General features: G+C 39.6%; 1 protein-coding gene across 5 annotated transcripts in view; it reads left to right on the top strand.

Annotated features, from left to right (window-relative positions):
- The window catches only part of STX11 (syntaxin 11), a 36,455-nt gene that overhangs the window by 7,281 nt on the left and 4,204 nt on the right, over positions 1-24,970 (top strand). For 2 of the 5 annotated variants that reach the window (XM_082474952.1, XM_082474951.1), the window contains one exon: positions 2,186-2,221. The exons of 2 other annotated variants lie outside the window; for them this stretch is intronic. The gene's annotated coding sequence lies outside the window, so the exon portion shown is untranslated. Of the gene's footprint in view, positions 1-2,185; positions 2,222-14,249; positions 14,387-24,970 lie in introns of all 5 variants that reach the window. One more of the 5 variants, XM_082474950.1, reaches the window with a different exon arrangement.

Genomic DNA, 24,970 nt, shown 5'->3' with positions numbered 1-24,970 from the left:
AATAATCTGGTAAAACTCCTAGCACATATTGATATGTTTGGTTCACTCCTGCAGCACCAAATTGCTCTAGTTCCTATACCTTCAATGCTTTATGACTTTGCTCAGGTTGTTTCTGCCTGGTCCCTTCCCCTTCTCCTTGTCCAGCTAACTCCTGTTAAACCGTTTAGAATCAGCTCAGACATCACCTTCTCTAGGAAGCCTTCCCTTCCCCTTATCCAGTTGAGTTCACCATTTTCTACTGAGCTCAGAAAGTAAACCCATATATCCCCCTATTATTACATTTTTTATCATTATCCTCCCTACCAGCCTGTGAGCACCTTGAGGGCAATGACTGTCTTCTTCATCTTGGTGTACAAGACACCTACCCTCATCAAAAATGATTGAAAGAAAGAATCAGTCTAGCAAGCATAGTTATTCAACAGATTTTTATTGAGGCTCTTCTATTAGCTGGACACTTTGGGGTGCATGGCAAACACAGTAAGTACAGCCCTTGATCCCATGGAGCTTATTGGCAAGCAAAGAAGACAAGCAATGAAACAATTAACAATAGAATATGATGAATATTAGGAAAGAGGAGGTATCAGAAAGTGTGAGATGAGTCAGGAACGCAGCTTAATCTAAGGTCAGAGAAAGTGTCCCACTCTTACGAAACACAATTTATATAAAAATAGAAGCTATGAGCCTGGCTTTGGTTATAAGACAAGGGACCTCTTTTTAAACAAAGGAAGATCTTTTGGTCTGTCTAGTTCAAAATTGACCAATCCTTCACATGCATGTGTGTGTGTGTGGTGTGTGTGTATAGTATGTGAGTGCACACACTGGCAAAGAGAGAACAAGAAAATGACTCCTTCATTTATTGAATAAAATAGATACTAAGGAACAGAGAAAGAAGTTTCTGTGTGTCTCTTTCAATGTGCCATTGCTAGACGCTGATTTGTTAATATTTTAATATGTAATATACAGTAAAATGATGTAAACTTAAAGCTCTGAGAATCATGAGTTTATATTACAGCTTTTTAAGAGTTAATTTTAAGAATCTGATGATTATGGCCTAGGAGGGTGCTTGACAGATTTGCCTTTGGGTCTTATTATAGACCAAGGTTGGAGAACCTTTGCTTAGAGGTCAGTGTCTTCTCTGACTTCTTATCTTTCTGCTTCACTTTCTCAGCTCTGCTGAGAGAGGATGCAGCACTGGTGTTGCAGTTGGTAGCCTCTTCCTGGCTTAGCAGCTCAACTCATGCTAATTCCCCAATGGATGCTAATACCATCCATTGGGGGAATTCCCTGGGAGTCCAGTGGTTAGGACTTGGCACTTTCACTGCCAAAGCCCAGGTTCAGTCCCTGGTTCAAAAAAAGAAAGAAAGAATACCATCCATTTGGCTGATTGCAGGGAAGGGAGGACTAAGTCATTATGGAGCAGCATTTACTAGATGTAGATGGAGGTGTAGAATGCTCTGCTGTATCTCATTTAAGTCAACGTAAACATATCTACACCATCCAGCATCTCAAAACAACGTTGATACTAAAAACTGGAATTAAAGACTATAGTGCAAGTGAAAATATAACTCAGACTTGAAGTGTGAATTTTAAGTGAATGGACATGTGATGTCCTATGATGACCATTTGCAATGTTTTCTCACATCTTTACTTCCATGCTTTGGCATATTCCTTGGTATTGCAAGTATAACTCAATTCATGTTCTAATTTTTTTCTTGCTTTTACTATAAATACTGTATATAGGGAGTATATGAATGGTGAGGAAATAATTCTAAACGTTTGTTCTTACACTTTCTATTTTGCATAGTTCGAGCTTGGTTTATTGCTGCAGTGTAGGTGGGTGACGAGTTTAACCACTGTGAATCCAATTGAATACTTTTGTAAATTAGTTCAACTTTTATGTTTTCATTGAGAATGAGATTTTTTAATAAAAAGCTATGGTGGTGGACTGTAATATTTTTCTCCTTTTGGAAATGTAGAACTCTTTAGAGAATGAAGCTTATCCCTTAAAGAGTCAAAACTATAGTAGTGTCAACTCATCTGAAAAGATTAACAGTTCGTAGAAGAAAATTCCATGTAGTCAGCATAATTTTGTTGTTGTTTAATTAGAAAATTTCTCAAGGTATTAATTGCCCTTTACTGAAACTTAGAGTGCCACGAACATTTTCTCCTTTCTGTTGACATCTAGATACCTACACCTACCACTGACAGCAGCATAAACACAATAAGTATTTTCAATTTTATTCTTTCCATCTAGTAACTAAAGCATCGATAAACATTGTATTGTGATTTTTTTCCCCCTCATTTTTGTCTAAGTTAATAAGTCTAAATTAGTATCTTATTTTTAATTTGTATTTATTTGCTGAAGAGCAGATACTATCATTTCATATTTTTATTGAGAATATTTTACCTCCTGTGATTGTCTTTCTGTATATTTTCCTCAATATATTTTGTCATGTTATTTTCTTATCAGTTGAGGTTGTCTATTCACACAATTTTGTGTACCTACCTCATGTCTATTATGTTTTGTGCAAATATTTTCTTCCAATCTCTTGCTTTAATTTTTAATATTTATTATTCTTTTTTGTTGCATAGAGATTTCAAATTTTATATAATCAGATTTGGTTGTCTTTTTTTTTTTAAATTAATTAATTAATTTATTTTTTGACTGTGTTGGGTCTTCGTTTCGCGCGAGGGCTTTCTCTAGTTGCGGCAAGTGGGGGCCACTCTTCATCGCAGTGCGCGGGTATCTCACTATCGTGGCCTCTGTTGTTGCGGAGCACAGGCTCCAGACGCGCAGGCTCAGTAGTTGTGGCTCACGGGCCCAGTTGCTCCGCAGCATGTGGGATCTTCCCAGACCAGGGCTCGAACCCGTGTCCCCTGCATTAGCAGGCAGATTCTCAACCACTGCGCCACCAGGGAAGCCCTGGTTGTCTTTTTCTTTGAGAGTTCTTCCACAACCTCAAATCCCATAGAAAGTTATTATCCCAGAGTACTGATAAATATTCCACTTTATTTTCTATTAATACTTCTGTTACTGATGTTTGCATTTTTAATTCTTTGATGTTCTTGAGGTATATTATGGTCTTTGGTAAGGATTAGAGAGAAATACATTCTTGCTAGTCAATTACATCACTTTAGTTGCTTAAATTTTTTCCTCCCCTATTATTTTTTGATGGCTGCTTCTTCATAAACTAACATTTTATATATAATTGGTCTATTTCTCCATGTTTTATTTGTGTCCATTTATCTAATTTTCAGGTTGGCAAAAGTATCACGCTTTTCATTATTGTCTTATAATAGGTGTTAATATCTGCTAGGGCTTCCCCCGCTTCACCAGTGCTGTGTTCTTTTCAATTTCTAAAAAAATTAATTATTTATTATTTGAGCTTTATTTTAGGATCACTTTCTTTTTCAGATTTTTTTTTAACCCTGGCAGGAATTTTGGATTTAGTTCAGTCAAAATATTAACTTGAGGAGAGTTTCAGATTCCACTTATAAATGTGTATAAGTGTTAATTCTAAAGCAGAACCTGTAAAGAGATGTTTACATGAGAAAGAGAGAGAGAAAGAAGTGAGCAGACAAGACAGAGGATTCCTAAAGAGTTCCTGCTTAGCGCCAAGCCAAACTCATAAATCACACCATTGCCCTTTGGATTAGTGTTTTCAATATCTAGAAAGCCTTTTTTCTTCCTTCCTGCTTTCTTCCCTCCCACCCTCCTTTTCTCCATCTCTTCCTGCCCTCCTTCTTTCCTCTTTCTCTCTCTAGTTTTTAGTTTCATCAAACTTACTCATACATAATTAGAGTCAACTAGTTCCATAAAACATTTAATGAAAAATAAAAGTCTAATGACAAAAAGTCTGTTTAATTTCCCCCTTCCGAAAGGCAGCTACTTTCGACTATTTTTGCTGTTTCTTTTAGTATTTATATTCATGTCTCTAAATAACATGCTTCTGTTACTATTTCTTGATTGTTTTTTGTTTTGTTTTAGGCATGACCTATTGCCTGCTCTGTATGGAAGATGGTGTTTTAGCTCATTTTCACACCTCTTTTCCCCAGACAAGCACCCTTTCTGTCCCCTCCTCCCATCCTCCCAACACAATTCCATTATAATTTGTTAGATCAGTATTCCATGATTGTATTTTTATGATTATGAAAATGCTAATCACAGCTGAGCCATGTACTATATCATGATTACTTTCCTGTAACTACATAATGTTTTTTCTGGAAGTTAATTGGTTTTTATTGTTGTTAGTTTCATTTACACTCACAACCTACTCAACCCCAAATTGTCTAAATCTCTGCTTAAGCAATTTTGACCCATCAGGAATTCTATCAGTTTCATTTTTCTGAAGAAATCTCTCCTGCCACCTGCTCACCTAATCTAGACAGATATCTTTTCAGCCAGGTTCATAGTTACCATCTTAGAGTTTCCCTTTGCCATCATCCTGGAATGCCTTTGCCTCTCTCCTCTGTTAGAACTCATGTTAGGATTCTTTATTTTGTATCTTTTCTGCTTCACTTCCTTATTTCCTGAGAAAGAGAACATAGATATAAAAAATTTTGAGACTTTGTAAATCTGAAAATGTCTTTATTCTACTCTCACATTTGATTGATGGTTTGACTGAATTCTGGGTTGAAAATCCATCTTCCTCAAAAGTTTAAAGGGCATTTTTCCATTAGTTTTTTTTAAAATAAATTTTTATTTATTTTTATTTTTGGCTGTGTTGGGTCTTCATTGCTGAGCGCAGGCTTTCTCTCGTTGCGGCAAGCGGGGGCTACTCTTTGTCGTGGTGCGCGGACTTCTTATTGCAGTGGCTTCTCTTGTTGCCGAGCACGGGCTCTAGGCATGCAGGCTTCAGTAGTTGTGGCTCGCGGGCTCAGCAGCTGTGGCTTGTGGGCTCTAGAGCGCAGGCTCAGTAGTTCTGCCACACGGGCCCAGCTGCTCCGCGGCATGTGGGATCCTCCCAGACCAGGGCTCGAACCTGTGTCCCCTGCATTGGCAGGTGGACTCTTAACCACCGTGCCACCAGGGAAGTCCCATGTTCCATTAGTTTTAAGTGTTTTGACCTTTAATGTTTTGTAGGTGATCTGTTTCTCTCTCTCTCTCCTTGTATAATGTCCTCTCTCTGCAATTCCTATTATTTGGAATTTGACCTTAAAGGATTGGACCCCTAAATTCCTCATCTTTTCTGTTATTTTTTACTTCTTTTTCTTTCTTTCTACTTTATGGAAAACGGTCTTCCGTTCTCCTGCCTATAGGACATAGGTCAGGTGCTGGATGGTAGGTGAACAGAGGGCTTGGAGGTCCAACATTCCCTATAAGAACATTCACTTAATCCTCCTCTCTCCAGGTGGGTATCTCTAACCCAGTCTAGATTCAGAGTCTAGCCTTGCTCCTCTCCTGCCAGGGTAGGACAGGCGATGGTGGATACAGTCACTTGTTAAAAAGGCTTCTAACCAAACATATTTGTTGTTACCCTGCCACCATCACCTCCTTTTCCGTAAGTACTCAGCCTTCAATTCTGGTTCCTGCGCCTTTGAGTACTTACTTACGGTGTAATCATTTCTTGGCCTTCTCCACTCTTTGCTTAGGATTCAACTTTCTTGTATCTGCTGGGCTAGTTGTCACTTGCCCATTTGCTTTACGACTTCCAAAATTTTGTTGCTACTCTCTTCTGTGTTGTTCTTTACCTCATTGGTGTATGCCTTTTCAAAAGTTCCTTTAGTGGAATTTTGGAAGGGAACAAAAGTAATGTTTAATTTGCCATTTTACCCAGAATATAGGTCTTCTTTAAACATACAAGTGTGTTTTCTGGATTGAATAGTATATTAAGCCACTAGCACCTAAGAACAGATACATTCATCAAAATAGCTATTTACTGCCTTAAAAAAGTAGAGGATGGAACATAGGATTGGGATGTTTAAGTGGGCAAGCTTTTTCTTTAATTTTTTTTTTAATTAATTAATTTTTTGGCTGTGTTAGGTCTTCGTTGCTGCGCCCAGGCTTTCTCTAGTTGCGTCGAGCAGGGGCTACTCTTCATTGCGGTGCGTGGGCTTCTCATTACAGTGGCTTCTCTTGTTGTGGAGCACGGGCTCTAGAGTGCAGGCTCAGTAGTTGTGGCTTGAGGGCTTAGTTGCTCCGCAGCATGTGAGATCTTCCCGGACCAGGGCTCGAACCCTTGTGGCCTGCACTGGCAGGTGGATTCTTAACCACTGCACCACCAGGGAAGTCCCAAGTTGTTTGTTTTTTTGTTTTTTTAAATATGTATTTATTTATTTGGCTGCGCTGGGTCTTAGTTGCAGCATGCGGGATCTTTTAGTTGTGGCATGCAGGATCTAGTTCCCTGACCAGGGATTGAACCCGGGTCCCCTGCATTGGGAGCTCGGATTCTGAGCCACTGGACCACCAGGGAAGTCCCTAAGTGGGCAAGTTTTGAATTTGGATAGGGATTGGGAGGGGTGAGTTATCTCTGGTTGCAGGGCAGGATGACGTGGCCATAGTGGAGTTTCTTTGGGCCAGGACAGACTAAGGGCAGTAAAGTTAAAAGTGAGTAGCTCTCATTTACAAATTTTCCTGTTGATAGTTACGGAGAGTGTGTATGTTTACCAACATGAGTAAAACCATAAGTATCATGTGAGAAAATACTTGCCTTTGTTGAGAATTCAGTCACTGTGTCTCAGGCACCTTACTGAGCACCCCTGGAGATTGCTGGTGTTTATCTTCATGTCGTAGACGACACCAGTTATTGAAATTAAGAAAAATTTTGTAATTACACAGAAAACTGAAGGTGTATCTCCCTCAGTATCTTCATAGTTATGTCTTTAAATTGTTGAGAATGAGCAAGTTGCATAAGTTTAGTTTCAGCTATACCTGTGTTTTAAATATTTCAACAGTCTTATTTCACATTTTTGAAATTTTCATTTATTTCTTAAAAAATACTTTCTATAAGCATTGTTTGCTTATCTAAAAAATATATTTTTAAAGGACCGAGACCATGACTCTTTTGCTCACTGAGTTAACCTCATCCCCTCATATTTCCTGGCACATAGTACAATAGATACTCACAAAATACCTGCTGAATAAACACACGAAAGTGTCTGTCCCAGTAGCTTGTGCAGGCATATGTGTCCTGAAGATGTGCACAAGAACATTAATTCACATAGTGTATTTCATGAATATTACTTAGAAGCTAGTTAACACAGTGCCCAACTTGATTTATCTAACAAGATGCCATGATTTCTACACTCTCGAGTATATTTCAGTTAATACAATTGAGATTTAAAAAAAGAAATGTTAAAATCTGATTACAGTATAATGAATGCTCAACAGAAAAATAAAAGGTATGATATTTAAAATTGTATGTGTTTCATGGTTGCTGGTAATTATTCTACACAGATATTGATAGTTTGTTCATGAGAGAACAAATAAAGTTATTCTTTAGCTATAGAATTTTCTGCAGTTTTGGTCAGATAGGAGGTTATCCCCTGATTCCAATTATGAACGTTGCCAATTACTACTGCAAAGATGCAGCATCTCTTTAATACAAAATAGAAGCTCAGATATAAGGGAAATATAAAATTCTGTTAATATTAAAAGATCTGTAAGATTATATTTTTGGTATTGATGCTATATTAGTAATAAACAACACAACTGCTATGTGGAACAGTTTATATTGGGGTAAATGTATAAGAAATTTGGTCAGCTCCTTCGTTTTAGTTTGTTAGTTTTGTTTTCAAAAAGTTGTTATTTGTCTTCTTTGATAAGTGTAATGTGAGTGTAATGTGTAATGCCCTTTAAATTTCATTATGGTAAATGAGTTTGTTTCCTTGGGCATCTTGTATACAGTAAATGCAAGGCATTTAACTCATACTTTGCTGAGGTTCTGAGTGAATATAGGGCATTAATATTCTGTCACTTGAGTTAAGTAATAATATAGAAACTGATGTTAGAATAGTTGTTGGGTTTTACAGGATCATTTAAAATCACTTGGTCTGCACATGTTTCTTAAGGAGTAGTACTTGTAGTATTTTAAATACACTACCTGGTGAAATAAACTGATTATGAGTGGCAACTGTGCAAAATAATAACTCCTAACACTATGTTTGTAAACGACGTTTAAATTTACAGAGTGCCTTTATATACATTATCTACCTCATTTACTGATCAAAAAAGAAACCCTTATGAGATAGGCAGTGTCATTACCAATTTACAGATGGAGAAACTGACACTCAGAGATATGAAATGTCTCGCTCTACTTTATACAGCTAGAGAAGGAAACGGGGAGCAGTCCTCTGACACCCAGGGGAGCGCTCTTTCTCGCACGCGCCACATTTGTTTTCAGGACTCAAGTCAGTTAGCTGATGAGCAAGACTTCTTCCCAGTATGTTCCTGGAAAGCAAAACAAACACCGCTCCCGCACTAGCAACAAAACCTCGTGGGGTGGGGAATGGGGCTTACCTTTGTGAGACGTTTATGAGGGAGATGTTTGAAGGATGTTTACTGAATTAAAATTGTTCATCTGTTCCCACAAGAAAGCCTAGCCACTGACTTTACAAACCCTGAGTCCTCAGACTGGTTTAGGCACCTCAAGACTCAGTCTCCCAAGTGTGTGGAATTGGAGTAACCGCTTTGGGATTCTTAAGTGTGAAAGTAAAACATAAGGATTCTCTCTCTTTTTTTAAGAATTTCCTTTCCCTTTCCAGGTTGCCCTCGGTGTTCCTTTTTACCTGATAGCACCTGCACGAAAATGTTGGTGGTGGAAAGTATGGTGGTACCTGCCCTATAGCCCTGCATCCCTGAGGGGTCCCCTGGCAGGAAGAAACCCAGAGAACTCTTGCAGTTTACCAGAAAAATATTCCATAGTTCACAGTATCAGGGTCAGTTCTTCTGGATGCTGTCTCTTAAGAATTCACAACTTTCTAGATTAGAAAAGAGTCTGGAAGAATATGTATTAGCCTTTTATCATTGGTTATTTTATAGTTATTATATATAGTGGTATTAAATGATGAGAAATGTTTACTTTCCATGTAAAACAATTCTGTCGTTGGATTATTCTTCTTTTCAAAGAGCAAGGGTTGCATTCATACTCAGAAAAAAAGAAATTTTTACAAAAAAAGAGTTGGAAAAAAAAGTTATTGAAAACCTTAAACAATCTGGTGACTCACAGGGATTAGTGTTCACTTATGATTATGAGATGAGTAACAAACTGTTAGTAATAAACTGTTAGCAGTATATCAACAAATGCACTATTTATACCAATAGTTACTGAATCTGCATTCGTTTTTTGAGTGAATTAAAATCACAGAATAGATGATAATCGGGCACATATACAGAGTGCTTACTGTCTGCTGGGCACTCTTCTAAGAGCTTTACCTGGATTATCTCATTTAATTCTCTTCCTCATCTTACGCAGTTGGTATTTATACATGTGGAAGATAAGGCAGAGAGAAGGTGACTACAAGGAAATGTGACATCAGCAGACATTTGAAAAGCACTTACCTATTAGGAATCGCCCTCTCTTACTGCTGGGAACCCTGAAACCAGTGAGAGAGCCCAGGCTAGTCCCAGTGGTGGCAGAGTTTGTCTCCTCAGGCTGAACACTTAGCCACTCTCTTCCACTGCCCTGAGTGGATGTGGAATTCTAACCAGATTCTACAACTGAGAAGCAGTATCCTGATTGCCTTAAACACTCTGAAAGACTAGTAGGGTCTTAATCCACTTCTAATGTTCCTTAGGAACCTGGTACACATTACACTAATTTTTATTCTTTTTAGTTTGCTAGCAAGAATTGTCTCTGGTTCAGTCTTGGATGACAAAGGGAGGTTTGGAATATGGCAGGAGAGTCATGTTTGGAAGTTGTATTTTGCCTAACTGGTGTTCTTTACTTTAGTGATCTGAACAACAGACTTGTGATACACTTAACTATCTACCTCCATTTCAAAACTGGCTTTTCAAGTTCTCAGAACCTCTTATCAGACTGAAACTCAGCCAAGGTTAGAACTGCCTAGTATCTCTGTGCTGTCCTGCCCCCACTGCTCAAGAACCCTGATTTAGCATACTGCATTATCAAACAGCTTCTGCAGAATCTTGCTTGTGGAGGCTGCTTGTGTATGAGATAATCTTTTTTTAGCATCATTTTTTTTTTCTCCTCACCATGCTTATGACCATATTCCTCAAAAGGAAAGGAAGACTGTCCTCAGACTTGTTAAGAAACACATGCTCCTTTTATGTGTATGCTTTACATTAACGTCTGTATACAATATGAATAGAAAATTGTAAATGTATACTGAATCAAAATCCAGGTGTGTACTTAGGCCATGATCATCAAGTAGGTGTCATATATCAACAGGACAGTTATTATGTTTGTATTTTTAAATTGTAGCAATGAACTCTGTTTTAAATGCAACAGCATTTACTTTCCAAAAATTACGATTTATCCATGAGTCGCGTCGTCCTCCTAGGTCCTGTTTAAGAAGAACACACATCTTGGGGTATAGAGAAACCTAAAGAGGGGTGTATCAGTTAGCTTTGTCAGGATAACAAACCATCCCCAAATCACGATTTGTTATCTCTTATGGTTATGAGGGTTACATGAGATAATCTATGTAAAACTTCTACAACAGTACCTGGCAGAAAGTAAATACTGAGTGCTTCTTCCAATGGCCTCACTTGGGCTCAGTCATACAGATGGAGCGGTGGGTCACCTGGGGGCTGGCCTCTCTTTTCATATGGTCGTCATCCTCCAGGGGGCTAGCCGGAGCTTCCACACATAGAGGTTTCAGTGCTCTTAGTAGTAAGAGGGGAAAAGCCCCAATATGCTAGTGCTATTCAAGCCTCTGCTTGCAGCATGTTTTCTGTTGTCCTCTCTGTCAAAGAAAGTCTCACGGCCAAACCCAGATTGGAAGAGTAGAGAAATTGATGCTGCTTTTTTTTTTTTTTGAGAATTATACTTTTTGTTTTAATACAAATAATGTAAGCATGCATACATGTAAGTATATGGATTGACAGTTAACTTTTGATGCCCCCTCAACTAAAGAACTATTAAAAACACTTTGCCAGACAGAACCAGTTAATATGTTGACCACTGCTCAACACAGGCTGGTCTCCTTTTCTTACATGTGCTCCCCAGGTTCTGTTGCACCTTCTCTTCTAGGGGTACCCCACTTATTTCCAGGGCTGTGACTTTCCTAGCCCTTTGCCCTCCCTGTGAGTTGCCATACACTGACTGCTGAGAAGGCCGCAGATTACTGCCAATGAAGCTTCGCCTCACTCTCCCAAAATGCCCAAGGTTAAGAGCTTTTATTAACAGGGCATGTCTTTTCCATCAACACCACTTGTTGATCAGGGGTACTGCTAAGAATTTGTGGCTGGTTTGTTTGTTTTTTTGGCAATCAAATATAGTCTGCCTTTGGTAAAAATGACTCACATTTCTCCTGCAAGAAAGATACGCTCACCCCCATCGTAGGATTTTCAGAAGCCTCATCCCATTAAGGCATCAGCCTCTAAGTCCAGAGGCTTATCCATGATCTGCATCACTTCTGGATACAGATGAGACCCCTCAGATACAGCCCTTCAGATGTGGATCCTCTTGATCCTGAGACAATGAACTTCTTATTTTTATTTTTTATTTTATTTTTTTTAACATCTTTATTGGAGTATAATTGCTTTACAATGGTGTGTTAGTTTCTGCTTTATAACAAAGTGAATCAGTTATACATATACACATGTCCCCATATCTCTTCCCTCTTGCATCTCCCTCCCTCCCACCCTCCCTATCCCACCCCTCTAGGTGGTCACAAAGCACCGAGCTGATCTCCCTGTGCCATGCGGCTGCTTCCCACTAGCTACCTATTTTATGTTTGGTAGTGTATATATGTCCATGCCACTGCTGAGACAATGAACTTTTAAGTTATCTAGTTATCATAGATAACTAACTATCATATATCTATATAGCATATAAATATGATATATATATACTATATATATAACGTAACTATCATATATTTTAGTTATCTAGTTATCATAGTTTTTAGTTATCATAAACAAGTTACTTCCCCATACACACCCAACGTATCATGGTGAAACAGGGAAAAGATAACCCCCCCCAAATCTACAGAAACAGAATATAAATAGCATCAGCACTGCACAGCAGCTCTATCCAGGTCCGTGCTGCTAGGTGTTCCCCCCTCCTGAGCAAGGGGAGGTTCCTTGATTAGGACCCAGTTCTCTTCCTCGGGAATGGTTCACTGGTGTCTATTTCTCTACTGCTCTTGGCTCTACCCTCTGAAACATTCTTCCTTTTCCATAAGAAATGGCTTATTTTTGCTTCTAAATAATTTCCTTAGCCTAGTTCTTACTGTAAAAAATCGAGCATCCAGAGGCCTCTTTTTCTTTGAATGGTCTCTGTCTCTTTTAGGTCATACTTTTGTGCTTGTCAGTAAAACCCTCTTAAAAACTTTGTGCATTTCCTAAGAATCCCATAGGGTTCAGGCCCCTGAAACCCACAGCCAGAATTTTTTTTCAAGTCAGACATATCTTTCTCTCCTCTGGGCTGAGCATCAAGCTGCTATGAGACAGTGCCTCAGGGAGTCTTAGAGGCCCTTTTGTCCAGCTGAGAAGCACTATGAGAAGCGCTATGAGGCACCACGTTAAATTTTACAAAGGTCTTCACTCTGAGGCCATTTCTTGCTCTAAAAGTCTTGTCCTCCAGCTGAAGAGACTGGAGAGATAAAAGATTTTCTTTTCCAGTCACGTGAGTTCTGGTTCTTCTCTATTTTCTCTAAATAATGCTTATTAACTAGATAATTCATTTTTCAGCTCATCCCTCTTTTGCAGAACCTTATATGCAGCTAGAAACACTCAGTGAACTCTTCCAACGTTCTTCTTGGAGATCTTTGCAGCTAACTTCAAAGTTCATTGTGTATCTTTTTTTTTTTTTTTTTTAAACGTGCCTATTTTATTTATTTTTATTTTATTTTTTGGCTGCATTGGGTCTTCGTTGCTGCGGGTGCACTTTCTCTAGTTGTGGTGAGCGGGGGCTACTCCCCGTTGCAGCACGCGGGCTTCTCATTGCAGTGGCCTCTCCTGTTGCAGAGCACGGTCTCTAGGCACATGGGCTTCAGCAGTTGCAGCACGTGGGCTCAGCAGTTGTGGCTCGCGGGCTCTAGAGCGCAGGCTCAGTTGCTGTGGCGCACGGGCCTTGTTGCTCCGCGGCATGTGGGATCTTCCTGGACCAGGGCTCGAACCCATGTCCCTTCATTGGCAGGCGGATTCTTAAACACTGCGCCACCAGGGAAGGCCCCCATTGTGTATCTTTCATGCTGCCACAGACATCATTTTTGCCAGTTGTTTTGCTGCAGCAGAATGTGGGTTGCCTTTTTCCCTGACTGCTGTGCAGTTTCCTCATCACCTCTCCAGTCTCCACGAACAGTTTGCATGCTATTTTTCTGGTTTTTGCTAATAGTTATCTCACTACTTTTCACCTGCTGTCTGGTCCCAAAGCTGATACTGAATATTTTAGATTTTTGTTATGGCAACATGCTACTTCTAGGTACCAATTTCTGTATGTTAGTTTTTGTGGCTTAAGAAACTGCTACAAATCTTAATGGCTTCAACAGCAGTGATTAATTATTTCTCACAATTCTTTCGATTGGCTGATCCATCTTCTGTTGGTGTCTCCTGGCTCATTCATGTAGCTACAGTCAGTCGGTGGGTTAGCTGGGGGCTGGGTTCAGCTGGGATTACTAAAACCCCAGGTCTCAGCCTCCTGCAGGCTAGCCCAGGCTTCTTCATATGGTTGTATCACGGGTCTGTTACAAGAGTAATAAGCTGTTTTGCACAAGTGCTTTTCAAGCCTCTGCTTGCATTATATTTACTAACATCTCATTAGCCAAAGCCCAGTCTAATGGCCACACTCCAAATTCAAGAAGTTGAGAAATAGTCTGTACCTCTTGATTGGAGGACATGGAAAGAATGTTGGTTGAAAAATTTTTTTCAACCATTCACAAAGAGTACGTACATATTTGGGGGGGAAAGAATGGGCCACATAGGAAGTCAGGTCAAGAAAGTAGGTTATGAATTGATGGTCATCACATCATGGAAATAATCTAACAATTTGATGCTTTCATAGTTATTGTGAAGATTGTTGATGGGTTGGTTATATATCAGTTGTCCAGTACAAAGGCAGGCTCACATTGGACACTCAGTTTGCCACTGACTGAGTTAGTTTTTCTTTCCTTGCTTTACTTAGGTTCGACTCTAGAGTGTTGCTGACCCACTTATAGCTTACCATTGTTAAGTGCTTGGTTTTTATATAATTTCTTGGTCTGATACAACCTGTATGGGGAGAGAGAGGAATGTCAACAGCAGTATATGGACATGACTGAGGTAAGGTTTGACCTTGCAACCATGAGGAAAGAGAAACATTTCAAAACAAAAGTGCATCATCACACAGTTCAAAGATGTTAGTAATGATAATCTGAGTCACCAATAAATTGTGTCCAATGTTCTCTCTTTAAGGAAGCAATGAAATATGTCAGTGCAGTTCAGAAGAGGATTTCCAACAAAAAGGAGTGAATACTTTTCACATTTGAAGGGAGAAACTTTGGTTAGGTAAAAGTCGCTTACATGAGAAAACCTCATGCACTGATGATGTTGGATAATTGAGATTTTTCTGCAGTCGTGTAAAAAATGTCAGCTGAAAATAATAATTTGTTCCCTTGGAGGATTAAAGAGGAGTAACCAGCCAACAGGATTAGGATCAGTGGTTTATAGGACTTTAAGAGGAAGAGGAACAGAAAAAGAAATGTAAAAATTCTGTGGGATTGTCCTTAGCTATATTATGAGTTGGAAAAGAAAAGTCATTAATGATTCTGAAAACTCTATTGACTTCTCTCTTTTAAAAAATTACTCCATAAAAAAATACTTTATATTTTTATGAAATATAAAGTTTAATTAAACTAGACTCAATGATTTATTCCCCATCATCTTTTCTTTCTACATAGATTTCCTCTGTATTTTCCAGACAAAAGTTTGCTTCATATTCCAAGGCCAAAGCCAAATCAGATGTAACATACAGCAACAACAACTGTGTTTGTTTGTAAATGCTGATACAGATAACAGTGGAAAAACTCCTATGGATGATTTGACCCTTGAACCTGGAGCGCTCCTCTCTTTACTTTCTCCCTTAGCAAGGCTATCTGCTAGCATTCCCTCAATTGTCAATTCTATGCCCCCGACTGTAAAACTTCTACCTCCAAGTATCAGTGCTTTGGTATTTCAGCAGTCTTGGGTCAGTCATAACCATAGTGAATCTTTGTTAGAAGAGAATTATCTGTGATTGCTAATAATTTTGTGGGCTTTTGGACAGTTATGATTGAGTGCTCTAATAACTGAAACATTACAGTGTTGGGGAAACTGATATGAAGAAATTATTGTGGGAGAGAAGGTAATGGTTGTAATAGTGAAAAGATTTTCATGTGTTCATCCAGATGTAGGTTATTAGAAGCTAATAATTGCTCCAAATATAAAACCTCAATTAGGGAATGCTACGATCTGGATGCTTGTGTTCCCCCCAAAATTGATATGTTGAAATCCTAACCCCCAAGGTGATGGTATTGGGAGGTGAGGTCTTTGGGAAGTAACTAGGTCATGAGACCCCATAAAAGAGACCCCAGACAGCTTGCTTGCCACTTCTGCCATGTGAGGTTACAGTGAGAAGAAGGCCATTTATGAACGAGGAAGCAGGCCTTTACCAGACACAGAAACTGACCATGCTGGCACCCTGATTTCAGACTTCCAGCCTCCAGAACTGTGAGAAATAAATTTCTGTTGTTTAGAAGCAAATTTCTGTTGCTTATAAGCCGTCCAGTATGTAGTATGTTGTTATAGCAACCCCGTGTCCTCAAGTCCATTCTCTACGTCTGTGTCTTTATTCCTGTCCTGCCCCTAGGTTCCTCAGAACCTTTTTTTTTTAGATTCCATATATATGTGTTAGCATACGGTATTTATTTTTCTCTTTCTGACTTGCTTCACTGTGTATGAAAATCTCTAGGGCCATCCACCTCACTACAAATAACTCAGTTTTGTTTCTTTTTATGACTGAGTAATATTCCATTGTATATATGTGCCACATCTTCTTTATCCATTCATCCGATGATGGACACTTAGGTTGCTTCCATGTCCTGGCTATTGTAAATAGAGCTGCAATGAACATTGTGGTACATGACCCTTTTTGAATTATGGTTTTCTCAGGGTTTATGCCCAGTAGTGGGATTGCTGGGTCGTATGGTAGTTCTATTTTTAGTTTTTTAAGGAACCTCCATACTGTTCTCCATAGTGGCTGTATCAATTTACATTCCCACCAACAGTGCAAGAGGGTTCCCTTTTCTCCACACCCTCTCCAGCATTTATTGTTTGTAGATTTTTTTGATGCCATTTTGACTGGTGTGAGGTGATACCTCATTGTAGTTTTGATTTGAATTTCTCTAATGATTAGTGATGTTGAGCATCTTTTCATGTGTTTGTTGGCAATCTGTATATCTTCTTTGGAGAAATGTCTGTTTAGGTCTTCTGCCCATTTTTGGATTGGATTGTTTGGTTTTTTTTGCTATTGAGCTGCATGAGCTGCTTGTAAATTTTGGAGATAAATCCTTTGTCAGTTGCTTCATTTGCAAATATTTTCTCCCATTCTGAGGGTTGTCTTTTCATCTTGTTTGTGGTTTCCTTTGCTGTGCAAAAGCTTTTAAGTTTCATTAGGTCCCATTTGTTTATTTTTGTTTTTATTTCCATTCCTCTAGGAGGTGGGTCAAAAAAGATCTTGCTGTGATTTATGTCATAGAGTGTTCTTCTTGTGTTTTCCTCTAAGAGTTTTATAGTGTCTGGCCTTACATTTAGGCCTTTAATCCATTTTGAGTTTATTTTTGTATATGGTGTTAGGGAGTGTTCTAATTTCATTCTTTCACATGTAGCTGTCCAGTTTTCCCAGCACCACTTATTGAAGAGGCTGTCTTTTCTCCATTGTATATTCTTGCCTCCTTTATCAAAAATAAGGTGACCATATGTGCGTGGGTTTATCTCTGGGTTTTCTGTCCTATTCCATTGATCTATATTTCTGTTTTTGTGCCAGTACCATATTGTCTTGATTACTGTAGCTTTGTACTATAGTCTGAAGTCCGGGAGCCTGATTCCTCCAGCTCCGTTTTTCTTTCTCAAGATTGCTTTGGCTGTTGGGGTTCTTTTGTGTTTCCATACAAATTGTGACATTTTTTGTTCTAGTTCTGTGAAAAATGCCAGTGGTAGTTTGATAGGGATTGCATTGGATCTGTAGATTGCTTTGGGTAGTATAGTCATTTTCACAATGTTGATTCTTCCAATGCATGAACACGATATATCTCTCCATCTGTTTGTATCATCTTTAATTTCTTTCAGCAGTGTCTTATAGTTTTCTGCATACAAGTCTTTTATCTCCTTAGGTAGGTTTATTTCTAGGTATTTTATTCTTTTTTGTTGCAATGGTAAATGGGAGTGTTTCCTTAATTTCTCTTTCAGATTTTTCAGCATTAGTGTATAGGAATGCAAGAGACTTCTGTGCATTAATTTTGTATCCTGCTACTTTACCCAGTTCATTAATTACCTCTAGTAGTTTTCTGGTAGTATCTTCAGGATTCTCTATGTATAGTATCATGTCATCTTCAAACAGTGACAGCTTTACTTCTTCTTTTCCAATTTGGATTCCTTTTATTTCTTTTTCTTCTCTGATTGCTGTGGCTAAAACTTCCAAAACTATGTTGAATAATAGTGGTGAGAGTGGACAACCTTGTCTTGTTCCTGATCTTAGAGGAAATGTTTTCAGTGTTTCACCATTGAGAACGATGTAGGCTGTGGGTTTGTCATATATGGCCTTTATTATGTTGAGGTAAGTTCCCTCTGTGCCTACTTTCTGGAGGGTTTTTATCATAAATGGGTGTTGAATTTTGTCAAAAGTTTTTTCTTCATCTATTGAGATGATCACATGATTTTTCTCCTTCAATTTGTTAATATGGTTTATCACATTGATTGATTTGCATATATTGAAGAATCCTTGCATTCCTGGGATAAACCCCACTTGATCATGGTGTATGATCCTTTTAATGTGCTGTTGGATTCTGTTTGCTAGTATTTTGTTGAGGATTTTTGCATCTATGTTCATCAGTGATATTGGCCTGTAGTTTTCTTTCTTTGTGGCATCTTTGTCTGGTTTTGGTATCAGGGTGAGGGTGGCCTCGTAGAATGAGTTTGGGAGTGTTCCTCCCTCTGCTATATTTTGGAAGAGTTTGAGAAGGATAGGTATTAGCTCTTCTCTAAATGTTTGGTAGAATTCGCCTCTGAAGCCATCTGGTTCTGGGCTTTTGTTTCTTGGAAGATTTTTTTCATTACAGTCTCAATTTCAGTGCTTGTGATTGGTCTGTTTATATTTTCTATTTCTTCCTGGTTCAGTCTTGGAAAGTTGTGCTTTTCTAAGAATTTGTCCATTTCTTTCAGGTTGTCCATTTTATTGGCATATAGTTGCTTGTAGTAATCTCTCATGATCCTTTGTATTTCTGCAGTATCAGTGGTTACTTATCCTTTTTCATTTCTAATTTTATTGATTTGAGTCTTCTCCCTTTTTTTCTTGATGAGTCTGGCTAATGGTTTGTCAGTTTTGTTTGTCTTCTCAAAGAACCAGCTTTTAGTTTTACTGATTTTTGCTATCATTTCCTTCATTTCTTTTTCATTTATTTCTGATCTGACCTTTATGATTTCTTTCCTTCTGCTACCTTTGGGGATTTTTGTTCTTCTTTCTCTAATTGCTTTAGGTGTAAGTTTAGGTTGTTTATTTGAGATGTTTCTGGTTTCTTGAAATACGATTGTATTGCTATAAACTTCCCTCTTACAGCTGCTTTTGCTGCATCCCATAGGTTTTGGGTCATCGTGTTTTCATTGTCATTTGTTTGTAGGTATTTTTTGATTTCCTCTTTGATTTCAGTGAGCTTTTGGTTATTTAGTAGTGTATTGTTTAGCCTCCATGTGTTTGTATTTTTTACTGTAATTGATAGCTAGTCTCATAGCGTTGTTGTCAGAAAAGATACTTGATACGATTTCAATTTTCTTAAATTTACCAAGGCTTGATTTGTAACCCAAGATATGATCTATCCTGGAGAATGTTCCATGAGAACTTGAGAAGAATGTGTATTCAGTTGGTTTTGGATGGAATGTCCTATAAATATCAATTAAGTCCATCTTGTTTAATGTATCATTTAAACCTTGTGTTTCCTTATGTATTTTCATTTTGGATGATCTGTCCATTGGTGAAAGTGGGGTGTGTTAAAGTCCCCTACTATGATTCTCTAACTGTCGATTTCCCCTTTTATGGCTGTTAGCATTTGCCTTATGAATTGAGGTGCTCCTGTGTTGGGTGCATAAATATTTATAATTGTTATAGCTTCTTCTTGGATTGATCCCTTGATCATTATGTAGCGTCCTTCTTTGTCTCTTGTAATAGTCTTTATTTTAAAGTCTATTTTGTCTGATATGAGAATTGCTACTCCAGCTTTCTTTTGATTTCCATTTGCATGGAATATCTTTTTCCATCCTCTCACTTTCAGTCCGTATGTATCCCTAGGTCTGAAGTGGGTCTCTTGTAGACAGCATATATACGGGTCTTGTTTTTGTATCCATTCAGCCAATCTGTGTCTTTTGGTGGGAGCATTTAATCCATTTACATTTAAGGTAATTATCGATATATATGTTCCTATTACCATTCTCTTAATTGTTTTGGGTTTGTTATTGTAGGTCTTTTCCCTCTCTTGTGTTTCCTGCCTAGGGAAGTTCCTTTAGCATTTGTAAAGCTGGTTTGGTGGTGCTGAATTCTCTTAGCTTTTGCTTGTCTGTAAAGGTTTTAATTTCTCTGTTGAATCTGAATGAGATCCTTGCTGGGTAGAGTAATCTTGGTTGTAGGTTTTTCCCTTTCATCATTTTAAATATGTCTTGCCACTCCCTTCTGGCTTGCAGAGTTTCTGCTGAAAGATCAGCTGTTAACCTTATGTGGATTCCCTGTATGTTATTTGTTGTTTTTCCCTTGCTGCTTTTAATATTTTTTTCTTTGTATTTAATTTTTGATAGTTTGATTAATATGTGTCTTGGCATGTTTCTCCTTGGATTTATCCTGTATGGGACTCTCTGTGCTTCCTGGACTTGATTGACTATTCCCTTTCCCATATTAGGGAAGTTTTCAACTATAATGTCTTCAAATATTTTCTCAGTCCCTTTCTTTTTCTCTTCTTCTTCTGGGACCCCTATAATTCGAATGTTGGTGCATTTAATATTGTCCCAGAGGTCTCTGAGATGTTCCTCAATTCTTTTCATTCTTTTTTCCTTATTCTGCTCTGAAGTAGTTATTTCCACTATTTTATGTTCCAGGTCACTTATCCGTTCTTCTGCCTCAGTTATTCTGCTATTGATTCCTTCTAGAGAATTTTTAATTTCATTTATTGTGTTGTTCATCATTGTTTGTTTGCTCTTTAGTTGTTCTAGGTCCTTGTGAAACGTTTCTTGTATTTTCTCCATTCTATTTCCAAGATATTGGATCATCTTTACTATCATTATTCTGAATTCTTTTTCAGGTAGACTGCCTATTTCCTCTTCATTTGTTTGGTCTGGTGGGTTTTTACCTTCTTCATCTGCTGTGTGTTTCTCTGTCTTCTCATTTTGCTTAACTTACTGTGTTTGGGGTCTCCTTTTCGCAGGTTGCAGGTTTGTAGTTCCCGTTGTTTTTGGCGTCTGCCCCCAGTGGCTAAGGTTGGTTCAGTGGGTTGTGTAGGCTTCCTGGTAGAGGGGACTAGTGCCTGTGTTCTGGTGGATGAGGCTGGATCGTGTCTTTCTGGTGGGCAGGACCACGTCCAGTGGTGTGTTTTGGGGTGTCTGTGACCTTATTATGATTTTAGGCAGCTTCTCTGCTAATGGGTGGGGTTGTGTTCCTGTCTTGCTAGTTGTTTGGCATAGGGTGTCCAGCACTGTAGCTTGCTGGTCGTTGAGTGGAGCTGGGTCTTAGCGTTGAGATGGTGATCTCTGGGAGAGCTTTTGCCATTTGATATTAAGTGGAGCCTGGATGTCTCTGGTGGGCCAATGTTCTGAACTCGGCTCTCCCATCTCAGAGGCGCAGGCCTGACACCCAGCTGGAGCACCAAGACCCTGTCAGCCACATGGCTCAGAAGAAAAGAGAGAAAAAAAGAAAGAAAAAAAGAAAATAAAAAGAAATAAAGTTATTAAAATAAAAAAAATTTTTAATTATTAAAAATAAAAAAAATTAAAAAGTAATTAAAAAAAAGAAAATAGAAAGGAAGAAGAGGGCAACCAAACCAAAAAACAAATCCATCAATGATAACAAGTGCTAAAAACTATATTAAAAAAAAAAACAAAAAAAAAATAATGGACAGACATAACCCTAGGACAAATGGTAAAAGCAAAGCTATATAGACAAAATCACACAAAGAAGCATACACATACACACTCACAAAAAGAGAACAAGGAAATAAATATATATATCTATATATAAAAGAAAAAGGAAGACAGCAACTAAATCAATAAACAAATCTACCAATGATAATAAACTCTAAATACTAAACTAAGATAAACATAAAACCAGAAACCAGTCACTCGCATACAGCAAACCCCAAGTCTACAGTTGCTCCCAAATTCCACGTCCTCAATTTGGGATGATTCGTTGTCTATTCAGGTATTCCACAGATGCAGGGTACATCAAGTTGATTGCAGAGATTTAATCCGCTGCTTCTGAGGTTGCTGGGAGAGATTTCCCTTTCTCTTCTTTGTTCGCACAGCTCCCAGGGTTCAGCTTTGGATTTGGCCCCGCCTCTGTGTGTAGGTCGCCTGAGGGAGTCTGTTCTTCGCTCAGACAGGACGGGGTTAAAGGAGCAGCTGCTTCGGGGTCTCTGGCTCACTCAGGCTTGGGGAAGGGAGGGGTACGGATGCGGGGCGAGCCTGCAGCAGCAGAGGTTGGTGTGACGTTGCAACAGCCAGAGGCGTGCTGTGCGTTCTCCCGGGGAAGTTGTCCCTGGGTCACGGGACCCTGGCGGTGGCGGGCTGCACAGGCTCCCAGGAGGGGAGGTGTGGATAGTGACCTGTGCTCGCACACAGGCTTCTTGGTGGCTGCAGCAGCAGCCTTAGCGTCTCATGCCCATCTTTGGGGTCCGCGCTGATAGCCGCGGCTCATGCCCGTCTCTGGAGCTCGTTTAGGCGGCGCTCTGAATCCCCTCTCCTCGCGCACCTGAAACAATGGTCTCTTGCCTCTTCAGCAGGTCCAGACTTTTTCCCGGACTCCCTTCCGGCCAGCTGTGGCACACTAGCCCCCTTCAGGCTGTGTTCACGCCGCCAACCCCAGTCCTCTCCCTGGGATCCGACCTCCAAAGCCCGAGCCTCAGCTACCAGCCCCCGCCCGCCCCGGCGGGTGAGCAGACAAGCCTCTCGGGCTGGTGAGTGCTGGTCGGCACCGATCCTCTGTGCGGGAATCTCTCTGCTTTGCCCTCTGCACCCCTGTGGCTACGCTCTCCTCTGTGGCTCCGAAGCTTCCCCCCTCCACCACCCACAGTCTCCGCCCGAGAAGGGTCTTCCTAGTGTGTGGACACTTTTCCTCCCTCACAGCTCCCTCCCGGTGGTGCGGGTCCCGTTCCTATTCTTTTGTCTCTGTTTTTTCTTTTTTCTTTTGCCCTACCCAGGTACGTGGGGAGTTTCTTGCCTTTTGGGAGGTCTGAGGTCTTCTGCCAGCGTTCAGTAGGTGTTCTGTAGGAGCTGTTCCACATGTAGGTGTATTTCTGATGTATTTGTGGGGAGGAAGGTGATCTCCGCGTCTTACTCCTCCACCATCTTGAAGGTTTCCCCCATTTTAACCTTTTGGGGAACATTTTTAGAAGCCTCTTGGTTGACTTTCTGTTGTAATTTTCCTAATGTTTCCTCCTTGGCAACCAGGAAACCTTCTAGATCAGTGGGACCAACTCATTCGGGGCTGGGCTGGGCCAGGAAAGGTAGGCCGGAAGGCAAGGTAAAGGCTACTTTCTTGTCTACACCTCCATAGAGAATCTTGAGTTCCCCACACCCTTCCTCTCTCCTTACCAAATTATGGACTTGAGCCTTCAAGTGAGCTTAGCCCTTCACCTGATTTAGGACCCATGGCTTCATGTTGTTAGGTCTTGAGAAGGAATGACTGCCTCTGAATATATTCTTCCAAGGCCATTTTCTATATGATTGCAGTGCACTTTGCTCTTCATACTGTGAATGAAATGATTCCTCCAAGCTTTTTCAGGGCTTTAGGAGAGTAATACAGAGCCTGGGACCTGTCTAGGACTAGTGAGAGACCAACAAGCAGGCTCCTAATGTTCTGGTGTGTGATGCTGCCCCTTAACCACCCCTGACCTCCCATGATAGCGCCTCCTAAGCCTTCCTTGCATCTGTCACCATTTCTTGCCTTGTTCATCAAAATTGATCCATTCTCTGTCCTATCCACTTGTTTCAGAGTAGAATATATTGGATACTAACATAAGCAGATAAATACAGCTCAACTTGATGCTAGCCAACTAACGTACTTTCCCCCATGTCATATAAGGTGGTAACCTGATTGCAACGCATGCACCTTAAAGAAGGACTTTAAAAAGTTAGTCCTTTACGTATATACACTACCAAATGTAAAATAGATAGCTAGTGGGAAGCAGCTGCATAGCGCAGGGAGATCAGCTCGGTGCTTTGTGACCCCCTAGAGGGGTGGGATAGGGATGGTGGGAGGGAGATGCAAGAGGGAGGGGATATGGGGATATATGTACACGTATAGCAGATTCACTTTGTTATACAGCAGAAACTAACACAACATTTTAAAGCAATTATACTGCAATAAAGATGTTAAAAAAAAGTGCAATAAATATAATATTTCACTTTCACATTTTTCAGTAAAAAAAGAAGTTAGTCCTTTAAACAAATACTTCTAGTTTTCTGGGGCTTCATTTAATTAATAAATCCACATGGACATTATAAAAATGTTGGAAAATACAGAAAAGCACAAGGAAGGAATTAAAACCATTTATAATTCCACAATTTGAAGAAAACTGCATTTTTTTTTTTTTTTTAGAGAAAGGTAATTTTAAATTTATTTATTTATTTATTTATTTATTTTTGGCTGTGTTGGATCTTCGCTTCTGCGCGAGGGCCCTCTCTAGCTGCGGCCAGCGGGGGCCACTCCTCATCGCGGTGTGCGGGCCTCTCACCATCGCGGCCTCTCCTGCTGCGGAGCACAGGCTCCAGGCGCGCAGGCTCAGCAGTTGTGGCTCACGGGCCCAGTTGCTTCGTGGCACGTGGGATCCTCCCAGACCAGGGCTCGAACCCATATCCCCCGCACCGGCAGGCGGACCCTCAACCACTGCGCCACCAGGGAAGCCCAAGAAAACTACATTTTGATGTGTATTATTCAAGTCTTTATTTCAGGATGTATGCACGGTACCACTGCTCATGCTCTTCCCTTTACATAGTTTTTCTACCCAAAATGGTATTTACACTTTTCATCCCATTATAGCCTTCTAAACTCTGTGATTATGTGGCAGTCAATACCTCATTTTTGTGCCTTTAAATCATTTTTGAATTTCTGTGAAAACTGTGGTGATGAAAATATTTACAGCAGTGAGCTTCACATACCCCTGCATATATCCTTAGAATAAATGTACTTAAGACAAAACAAATACACATTTTCAAAGCTTTTATACATATTATTAAACTGCCCTCAAAAAGGTTCTATCAATTTGCCCTCCTATAAGTATTTTTTTCAGCGTTCACAGAATTCTCTTTTAAATCATTATCTAAAAAAACTCCTGCCAGCTTAGGGGGAAAAAAGAAATCTCAGTGGTTTAATTTGCATTTCCTTGTTTTGATAGTGAAGTCCCTCATGCTCACCTTTAT

The sequence above is a fragment of the Balaenoptera physalus genome, assembly GCF_965194825.1.
Source record: "Balaenoptera physalus genome assembly, chromosome: 9".
Lineage (NCBI taxonomy): Eukaryota > Metazoa > Chordata > Mammalia > Artiodactyla > Balaenopteridae > Balaenoptera > Balaenoptera physalus.
This window is presented reverse-complemented; position numbering and strand designations above follow the sequence as displayed.